Source organism: Peromyscus californicus, unplaced genomic scaffold (assembly GCF_007827085.1).
Source record: "Peromyscus californicus insignis strain IS unplaced genomic scaffold, ASM782708v3 Scaffold_20__1_contigs__length_68692818, whole genome shotgun sequence".
Taxonomy (NCBI): Eukaryota; Metazoa; Chordata; class Mammalia; order Rodentia; family Cricetidae; genus Peromyscus; species Peromyscus californicus.
The window spans coordinates 18,713,909-18,725,088 of NW_026294503.1; the positions used below are offsets into that span (position 1 = coordinate 18,713,909).

The 11,180-nt window shown below is 41.6% G+C and overlaps 1 long non-coding RNA gene across 1 annotated transcript; it reads right to left on the reverse strand.

Moving 5' to 3' along the window:
* Positions 1-3,945: 3,945 nt before the first annotated feature.
* On the reverse strand, positions 3,946-10,709 carry LOC128116222 (uncharacterized). The gene is made up of 4 exons (XR_008220411.1): positions 10,315-10,709; positions 9,183-9,342; positions 5,800-5,974; positions 3,946-4,117 (listed from the first exon to the last, which is right to left on the reverse strand). It is a non-coding gene; the product is annotated as an uncharacterized LOC128116222 (long non-coding RNA).
* Between the last annotated feature and the right edge of the window lie 471 nt (positions 10,710-11,180).

Sequence of the window (11,180 nt, forward strand, 5' to 3'; positions counted from 1 at the left end):
CCTGACATCTAAGGAATAAAGGCCAAGAATACTAAGTCAGAACAGTATCTCACAACAAAGAATTATCTGCAGGTAAATGTTAAATGTAGCCTGATGGGGAACCCCTGGTGTAAACCCCAATATACAGATGTTCAAAGTGTAGTTCAAAGAGTGTCATGAGCAAGAAGATAGATACGCCTAGTTAGTATAACAAAAGTTATATTTATTATGCTGGGTTCATCACACAAGGTTCACACTCTAAATTCCTAACTATGGTCCTAAGCCTATCTTCCCAAGGCTACTCATCTATGTGACGTATCTTAGCTGAAAGTCAGGTCTAGTCTTGAACAGAACTCTCTGATTTGAGGGTCAGGATCCTGAGGGATACTCTCCAATTCCAAGGCAGATGGAATTTCTTCAGATGTGCAGAGCAGAGCATTGCTCCTGGTCGGTGCTTATAGACTGTCCAGTGGGTGTCATGGGGCTCTAGGACTGTGTCAGGTTATTTTGAAAGAATGATGTCACTGGGTTCTGGTTATCAGGTGCAGCCTTGGGTGTAGTGGGGTGCTGTGGATATCACTCTGTATAAATAAAACACTGATTGGCCAGTAGCCAGACAGGAAGTATAGGCGGGACTAACAGAGAAGAGAATTGAGGGAACAGGAAGGCAGAGAGAGAGACTGCCCACAGCAACCACCAGGACAAGGAAGATGTAAGGTACCAGTAAGCTACGAGCTATGTGGCAAAGTATAGATTAATAGATATGGGCTGAATATAAGAGTAAGAGCTAGACAATGATAGGCCTGAGCTAATGGCCAAGCAGTTTAAATAATATAAGCGACTGTATGTTTATTTTATAAGTGGGCTAAGGGACCGCCGGGGATTGGCGGAACCTGGAGAGAAAACTCTCCAGCTACAGTGGGGTTCCTGACTACACTATTTTACATGTCTAAAGGGCATTTTATGTTCATTACAAGGAGTTAAATCCAAACCAGCAGCCAGTGATGTTTATGTGGGATTTGAATATAACATGAATTGTTAAATGGTTTTAAGAATAGAAAACCTGGAGCCAGATATTGGGGTGAAAGCTGAAAGATCAGAAAAAAAGAACAAGCCACAGCCAACCTCACCTTACCAACTCCTCAGCCGATCCTGTTTCCACGAATCCTCAGACTGAAAGCCTCTGAGTCCTCACCCTTGAGGGTCTCAGTTGAACGGCTGCTTAGTTCCTGTCTCCTCACACCTTATATACCGTTTTCCACCCAGCTGCATTACATCCTGGGATTAAAGGCCTGTGTGCTTCCCAAGCAAAGGCATGAGATCTCAAGTGCTGGGATTAAAGGCGTATGTCACCACTGCCTGACTCTGTTCCCAGTGTGACCTTGAATTCACAGAGATCCAGACAGATTTCAGCCTCTAGAGTGACAGGATTAAAGGTGTGTGCCACCACTGTCTGACCTCTATTTAATCTAGTGGCTGGCTCTGTCCTCTGATCCCCAGATAAGCTTATTAGGGCACACAATATATTGCCACATTTAAATTCAGGTTCTACTGACCAGGCAATTTCTGCTGTAACACAACAGTGGACTGAGTTCTAATTTGCTGCAACCTTTAAAAGAAAGTTTTTTTTCCAGAAAAACAAACAACAACAAAAACAGTAAACTTGCTGGTTTCTCTGTTCAAATCCTAAAACTGAAGACATCACCATCTGCCCTGTTCTCTGGAGCACAGTTTCTTTGACAAGTGTCGCATATGAAAGTGTGTCACAAAATATGATGTCATTTTTAGAAGGAGCATTAATCAACAAAGTGACAAGAACATGGGTCCAAAGCCAAGCACCCCAGACTTCAAAACGAAGCTCTGACAGGGGCTTTCATGGGGCTTTGACCAACTTTCTTACCCATCCTGGGCCTTATGTTGGTGTCCATGATCCGTGCTGCCTCCTGAGGCCATGCTGACGTCTGTGGTCTTTGCTGCTGCTAGAAACCATGTGGCAGTTTGTGATCTGTGCTGCCGCTGACTGTTACAGGCAAGAAAGCTTCTTTCGCAGCAGTATGTTGATGACTGCAGACTCATAATTGGGGGCTTCCGTGACAACCACCTCTCCCCCCAAAATAGAGAAAGCAAAAAGGAAAACAGTCTAGACAGGAAGCCATCGAAGAGAGTCCTTAAAAATTGTGATAAAGAGACTGAGGTGTGGCTCTTCACAGTAGATGGCTTCTTCAGGCGTCAGGATGGGAAGGACTCAGTTATCTTTAAGGGGCTGGCTGCTGGGAGACTGACCCTACTCCAGTGAGTATATGGGCAACACAGATTGGACTTGGTGTTTTTATTTATTTATTTATTTATGCTGCTTTGGGAGAGGGCACAGGGTGGGAGGGTGGACCTAGGAGGAATGGGAAGCAAGTGTGATGGGGTGCATTGTATGAAATCCCCAAATAATCAATAAAAACATTATGTTGGAAAGAATAAAACTCCCTGGGCCTTAATGTTCTCATCTGTAAAATGGAAGAAAAAGTAGTGTCTTTTGATAGGATGATATAGATAATGGCTGAGATTGTTTTAGAAGAGAGTCTGGTACACGCTGAATGAACTGTGAGCTGCTATTCATTAGCATTACACATGTATTTATTTATAAATGCCTAATTATGAAGAATTTTTACTTCAGTTTTCCTGATACTTCAGATTGTGCATCCAGCTGATTTCACGGTCCCTGCCACCTCCGTCACTGTAGCTTGTTGTTCATGGGAGCCATCTCTTGTGAAGTCAGATCACCCGGTGTGAGCTGCAGGACCAAAGAATCACTCCCTTGTAGAAGGAAAACAGCTGCTCATTCTGTCCTACACAAAGACTAGGAAGGCAAACTCGGAACTTAATTATCCAATAAAGTTTTGAAAGACTGTGTTTAGACAAGCTCACGGTGTACTTATCAATACTTACAAAATGGTTTATTTGGCAGAAGAATCCCCTCAGCATTAATTATTATAAAAGAGCCCCACGGGAGTCATCCTACATACACGTGTATTGACCTTCAGGCGGTTCCTGTAGATTTTCATTAGTAGAACCCTCCTTTTGGAAGTAGAATGAAAAAGCTCTAAATTGATTCCCTTTAAAAGGCATCGGAACAATTTAATAAAGGAATTTGCTTTCAGACTGTGTTGATGCAATTGGCAGAACCCACATGGCTGCATAGGTACCCGCTCCCCACAGAGCATTGGTCTTGCAATGACTAAGTACAAAGTCATTCCAATTAAGATATGGTTTTATTGCTTTAATTCTGTCTAGCCAGAATGACTGTGGTTTCTCCAACCGTTCTAGTGCAGAATAAAAAAAAATAATTATGAAAATATGTCCTCAGGCAAACATTCTCATCTAAGGTAACATAAAATGATTCAAAGTAGTACTGGAATGCACGCATCACTGGCCAGTTGCTGTTTTAGACAATGGAGATAAAATTGAAAGTGAGACAAGGTTCTTCTCTTTCAATGAGGGAGACAAGCAATCTACAAGTAAACAGATAAAGAAATATGATCGTTTCAGGCAGCAGGAACCCGGAGAAAGGAGAATGAAGCAATATATTTCAGAATAGCAGGGAAAGGATGAGAGTGGAAAGGAGATATAGGGAGGGCTGAACACAAACTCAAGAGAGTTTTAGACTCACTGAGTATGGAAACTCATTAGTGATAATGCCTACTTCCAGCTTCTCCATCTTTAATGAGTCTTCCAGGTCCCACCCTTGTCCTCATGGTGGTTAAGAGGACTATGAAGTTCCAGCCATCACATCCATGCCCCAGGCAGCAAGAAAGCAAAGAAGCATCTTGCACCTTTGGAAAACTCCCTGGCATTCTATTGGACATTTGCATCTCATTGCAGTGAGCTAAGTCACCTGGTCCTCCAAACCTTTAAGAAGATACAAAGTGTAGCCTTTCGATTAGGTAGTATTGTATATGTATTGATTACCTAGATTAGTGGCTGACACCAGATCCCTGAGAGGAAATGACTTCACAGAGAATGGCTTTATTTTGGTTCAGAACTGGAAGGTACAGCCCATCACAGGGAGTAAAGAAAGCATGGCGTTGGGATTGGGTCTCAGCTGTGGTGACTGGAGCATTAGGTTGCTTGATCGCATCTAAGTAATCTGGAAGCAAAGAGAAGACAGAAAACAATAGTGGGTCATGAAATCTTGAAATTGGTCTCCCTCTGAGATCCACTTCCTTCCAGTTAGGCACAGCTCCGAAAGATTCCATGCATGGCCTCTTAAAAACAGCTCTCACAAATGGAGATCAAACGAGCAAACATAGGAGCCTATGGAGGACATTTTGCATTCAGATCATGAGTGAGTCCAGTGATTAACTGCGCTTTTGTTATTTTAAAAGAGAACACCAGCTATGGAACAGATGCTCATAGAATCTGCCATGAGGACTACTTTAGAATGTACTGTCATGAATGCTTTTCTGTAGAGAAGGTGTTTGAGATCCATTTTGACAGATAAGGAGGAGTAAGGATGTGACCAACTCCAGGAAAACAGGTACAGTGATAAGAGCATGGACCCTGGAGAGGGCATGGGATGGTTTTGTAAAGAAGGATGTGAGGTGAATGTTATGAATCAGGAAGAAAGTTCTTGGCATAAAGAGAAAACTCAAAGAGCTATTCAAGGGCAACTGTAAATTATGGAAGGTGATAAGCAGAAATGATCTGACCGGATTTGAAAGTTTGTAAGAACTCTGTGGAAAGTGAACAGTATGGAGGATGTGATTTGGAAAGGATATTTTCCATCAAGCAAAACCTTCCAGTGTAAATACATAGGGTCCTCAGCATGTGTTGCTAATCTGGATGCCATCACTTCTGTTACCCATTCTGGTTCACTATCTCCCTTCGTATACATGGCTGCATCAGTAGATACCCTCACTCACCAGTTCTTGTCTGGACAGAAGTGGGGTGGGAGGGGACACAAGCAGATTAGTGAACAGTACAGAGTGAGCTTGTTGGGGAATTTTGCCTCTCTCCTGCTTGAAAGCATGGTTTAGTTGGATTTTGCTATTGTAGCCAGCTCCCACTAAATAATTTTCCATGTCTATACTCAGTACTGGTGGCCACTTATCATCTTTCAGGAATGTTAAAGGCTTGACTGCTTCTGCACAGTGATGATGCACTACCTCTATAGCTCTGTTGTGGCTTGAATCTGGATAGTATCCTGCAAAATTCTCTGTGCAAAATTCTTCATCTCCAGAAGGGCAATGCAGGGAATTATGGTGGGCCTAGAAATGTGTATTAATGGGGGGAATCATAGTCAAGCATGCCTTCCAAGGGGATTGTGGGACCTTGTTCCCAGTCCCCCTTCAGCTTTCTAGGTCATGATGTGAGTAGTTGTTTCACTACATGTTCCTGCTACTCTTACCAGAGATCCAAAACAATGGGTCCACCTCGTCTAGGACTGGAGCCTCTATGACTGTTAGCTAGAGGACTTTTTCTTTTTATACATTAATTGCCATGGCATTTTGGTATAGTAATATGAAACTGACTGATTCACGCTCCCTCAATTTTACCCCCGCCTTTGTAAAGAGATCAACTATTATACATTCCCCCACGACTCAATTTGAACATGTTATTTGTTTACTACAGGAGCAAAAATGATACACTCTTCCCAAGTGCGAAGTACCACACAACATCCAATTTAATCTCTAGATGACTGTGTGTAGTAGGAATTATCGCTGCCTTCAATGTAAAAATATTCACTTCTAAAATACTAATACATTCAAAACTTAGAAGTGGGACTAGGCATCTAAGTGGCTTGGCATCTCATTCTGAGTTCTTAATCACCTCTGCTCTTCCAGCTGCAGCATCGAGTTTCAGTTTCAGCATTTCTCTTCTTTTCCTTTATTTCGGTGCTCATGGCATAGTCATTATTTTCCCCCAGCCCTTTTGTTTTTCATTTGTTGTGCATACTACATATGTGCTTTTGAGGGACTTCCCTGTCAAGCTCTTTATGGATCATCTGTGAAAACGAAAGCAGAGAGAGGGTTATTTCTCACCCACCACGGGCACATCGCAGCGGCAGAGAAAATAAAGTTCAGTTCTTTCGAGTGACAACCACAGATAATAGATACTATCAAACCAGGAATCTGAGAGTGGATTGTAAATCAAAACAGCACAATGTGCAATCAAACAGATAGGGCACGGGAGCAATAAAGGCACTTTCCATCTATATATTTATCCACTCTCAGCAGATGGTGCTGGCTTCGGAGAATCGGAGCTCCTCGAAGTGCCAAATCTCATTGCTGAGCAAGGTTGGATGCTGACATGTTATTTCACACCCAAGCATCTAGCTGCCACTCTGGACTTCATGGCAGAGCCTACCAGCTCCCGTGACGGCTGTAATAGAGGAGTGCACACTTTCAACAGTGGCAAGGGAGGATAATAAGGTCCAGCAGTGAAGTGTGTGCTGGAGAGGAGGCTGACAGATGCCACCGTGATAAAAGGGTCGCACGCGTCTTCACTGTAAACCATGTGAAGCTGGGGAGCACTTTTGTAACATGATAGGGAGGATGCTGTGTAAGACTTACAAAACCTACTTTCCTTGGAGGGAGCCAGAGTAGAAGAACTACTGAAAGTGCTGTGAATTTTGTTCAGTGGGTGCTCATTACCCTGGTTACAAGGCAGGAGTTTATGGAACTTAGAGAACATACTGCCTGGGTAGGCTCATCTTGCTTCTGAATTAGCACTTTCCTGGTTTGCAAACAGGGTATGGTTCCCAATAAGCCAGTGTAGCCAGCTCTTAATGTAAGAAGGTAAGCCTGTGGACTTTTTGCTTAGTCAAGGTAGGACTCAAGAGGGACCGGGTAAATAGCTTGTCTAGTAACATGTTTACCTTGTAAGCACAAGGGCCTGATCTGATCCTCAGTGCCTATGTAAAGAAAGCTGGGTGTGGTGGTGTGTGCTTGTAATCCCTTTCAGGTGGATCTCTCAGACCTTCTGCGTAGCTAGTGTTGCCTACCCTGCAAGTTCCAGGTCAGTGAGAAACCCTCTCTCAAAGAAAAATGAAGGTGGGTCACAGCTGATAAATGGTACCTGAGTTTATATTCTGCTCCCTGTATGCATACATACTCACATGTACACTCTCTACCCCCCCACGAGCACACACACATGCATGTGAAGACAAGCACGACTCACCAAGAGAAATCAGGAATAAGAAATTCATGCCATCCAAAAGAGGTACAAGAGGTGGGCTTCCCAAGTTTGAGCAGAGCAATCTAGCATTTGCCCTTGACATGGTAATACCATTTGTGTTATGTCTGCACTCAGCTGGCAGAAGGTACTGGAATTGCTCACGATTGCCGCCGCAGGAAAGGTATTTTCGAGCAATACTCAGGTATGCTGTGCATATCGAGTTTGTATGAACTTAGAGGAAGAGCCAGGAGCTCCAGAGCCTGTTCACTGATAGAGACCTTTTTTGTTTTTTTGTTTATTAGTTTGGTTTGGTCCATGTTATATAGCAAATCTTTGTGGTGGGGGTTAAAGGCCCCATATGTCTTTAATAGTACCATGTATGTGGTATATATTCATGCCACATGAAACATCACATTAATTGTTCACCTAAACCATATTAAATCTAGTTTTGAGTATCCCCAAGGCCAAAATACCTTTTTTGCTGTTGTTTGGACTAGATCCCCAAATGGCTTATGCAGACTAGTAAACTTGAGCGAGAGGACTGTCACCTCACTGCCCCAATGGTGTTATTGTTTGTGCTCCTGGCCAAAGTCTTGTCCAGCCTCACTATCCCAGTGTCCAGTCAGGGCACACGCATCCGACTCAGGAGCCTTAGGCCACCAGCTTCCCTTGTTTCCCTTCTCTTTTCCTGTACGATTCATTGGATGTGCTCAGTCCTGAGCGTTACACAGAAATGATGCTCAGCTTCCTGAACAGTCTCAGAATTCATCCTGACTGTCCTCATTTTAGATCCATGGAAAAATTCTACTACAGAAACGTGTTTTTAATCTCCTCGTTAGATCTACTCCACGAGGGCTATAGACACTACACAGGAGCTGCCAAAGGCCTGACCTCAGACCAATACTGTTTTTAAAAACACATATTTTAAAATATTTTTCTATAAACATTTTCATATTTTTATAATTATATGTAACATACTTTTATATTTAATATAACTATTTTATATGTATATAAAATATATTATGTATTTAAATTTTTTCTATTTTAAAATGGTTTTGAAAATACCTACACAGTCTCCTTGTTTTTTCACCTGGGCCTCAAATGCCTAAAACACTATCTGTCCCTTTAAGAAAAAGTCTGGGACTGTTCTAGATTCCCAAACAAAATCCCAGAAAAAACGACTGCTGTGGTTGCCACACCGAATCAGGAAAGTCATTACAGCCCCATTTTAAGCCAGAGATGAGTTGTCAGTCAACTGAGAGGAACTGGAGGAAGGAAGGAAATCTCGTGTTAATAATCCTCTAAGAACCTGCTGAAATGTGAGGAAGAAAAGCCTTGCCGTAGAGAATCTGAAAAGTTTCTGAGGCAGGAACACGTTATCATTTCTTTCATTCTCTGTGCTCCAGGTTCCCAAATTTAAGTTGGTTGGGTCTAAACTTTAATCCAGCCTTGCAGCCTGTGAAGAATACCATCTCTCTCATTCACAATTTATGGTTCTGTAAACTATAGTCCAGGGTCCAGCTCCTAGTTTTTGTAAAAATAGTTCATTAGAGCAGCTATGACTGCTCATCTTTGCATATATTTTTTGTTACTTTGATGCCTCAGTGGCAGAAATGAGTGGTTTTTAATAGAAACTATATGAGCCATACATTTAAACAGTTGGCATTTGACCTTTTAAGGAAGAGAGGTTTCATGATCCAAGGTATAGTTTTGTTAAAAATAAAAAGGGATAAAACAATAATTATCACATCAGAGTTGGATAAGACAGACAAACAGAATCAAAAGAACCTAAGACAAAGTGCAAGAACCAGAGACCCACTCATTTGTTCTCACACTCAGGAATCCCTTAAAAACACTAAACTGAAAGTCATGCACAGAAGACCTGGTGCAGACCCATGCAGGACCTTACACGTTGCCTCATTCTCTGTGAGTTCATATGAACTTTGATCAGGTTGATTTAGAGGGCCTTGTTCTCTTAGTGTCCTTTATCCCCTCTGGCTCTAACAATCTTTCCACCTCCTCTTCTGTTGGCTTACCTGAGCCCCAAAGGGAGGGATTTGACGAAGACATCCCTTCAAGTGTTGCATGTTCCATGGTCTCACACTCTTTGTGTAATATCTGGCTGTGGGTCTCTGAATTTGTTCCCATCTGTTGCAGGAGGAAGCTTCTCTGATGATGGCTGAGCAAGGCACTGATCTAAGAGTATACCAGAATGTCTTTAGGAGTCATTTTATTGGTACATTTTTTTTTAGAACAGTAATATTTGGTTTTAACCTAAGTCCCTGAGCTATATATAGTCTCTGGTCTTGGTCACCCAAGTAGTGTCCGGTATGGGTTCCATCTCACAGAGTGGGCCTTAAGTCAAATCAAATATTGCTTAGTTATTCCTGAGAGTTCCATGCCACTACTGCCCTAATGTATCTTGCAGGCAGGACATCACTGTAGATAAGTGAGTTTGTGGCTGGCTTGGTGTTAATGCTTTTCTTTTGGTAGTATGTAGAGTACCTTCCTATACTAAAGACACTAGAATATAGGGGTAAAAGATATATGTAGGTACCAGCTTGATTTTTCCATATTTGATGAGTTGTATGGGTGTTGTCTTTAGCAATGGAACCTTGCTGTCACTTTGTGGAGAGCAACCTATGGTCTTGGCAGCAACCTGGGCTTTTTTGGGTTTCCTCTGAGACCATTTTGACCAATAAATCAATTAGATGTAACCGAGTTCTGGTACAGGAAGCTTCATTTGGTGTCAAAAGATGACCAATTAGGGCTCTATTCCCCCACTATTTGGCAATTTTGTTTAGTTATTATGTATTATATATATGAAGGTGATATATGTATGGGAGATTCTACTGTGTTAGGTTTCCATACTACCTCTCAAATGGCCCTTAATTTTAGCTGTCCCTCCCTATATCTTCTCCTGCATCTTCCTTTCCCCTCCCCAACACTTGATCCTCCCATTCCAGGCCCCCCTATCCAAAATAATCTACTTTATTTCCCTAATGAGATTTTGTTTCCTAATAAGACCTATCTGTACTCTTTAGTCCCTTACTCTATACCTAACCTCTTTGGTTCTACAGATTTTAGCATGGTTATCATGAATTTAACCACTAATATCCACATATAAGTGAATACATACTATATTTGTTTTTTCTGGGTCTGGTATACCTCAGGATAGTTCTATCCAGTTCTCTGTGAATTTCATGGTATTGTTGTTTTAATGACTGAGTAGTATCCCATCATGTAATTGTACCACATTGTCTTTATCCATCCTTCCATTGAGAGACGTCTAGGTTGTTTCCAGTTTCTGGCTGTTATGAAAAGAGCAACAATGAACATGGTTGAGCAAGTGTCTCTGTGGTAGGATGGAATTCCTTTGGGCATATGCCCAAGAGTGGTATAGCTGGATCTTGAGATATAGCTGGATCTTGAGGTAGATTGAGTTCTGTCTTCCTGAAGAACTATGATAATGATTTCCATAATGGGTATACAGTTAACTTTTATACTTTATATAAGCCTGTTGGTTTTCAAATGAGGGCCAGGAAGGGAGCAGATCCAGATGGGAGGAGAGCTGCAGAGGAACTGGCAGGAGCACAGGCAGGGGAAACTATATAATCAGAATATATTATGTGAGTAAAAATTTTCAATAAAAGGAAAATGCAAAATAAAAGTAAAAAGGCCAAACTAATTTAGAGCAATCCTATTTTTTTTTAAATAAATATCCAGAGGAGGGGGCTTGAGTCTCTAAGTCAAAAGAAATAGGAAGATAGAAATGTCAACCCCCTGATTTTACCAGCCTGCACTGTATATATACATATACACATGGATCATACTGTGTGTATATACACACACACATATATACATTGTTCACTATATATCTATAGCACATTCTATGTGCACACACACACCATACATTGTATGTATATATATGCATATATATCATGCACTATATATAAAGCACACATCTATATTGTGTGTATACATAAACACATATGTATACCATGCACTATGTTTCTATAGCACACTATATACAC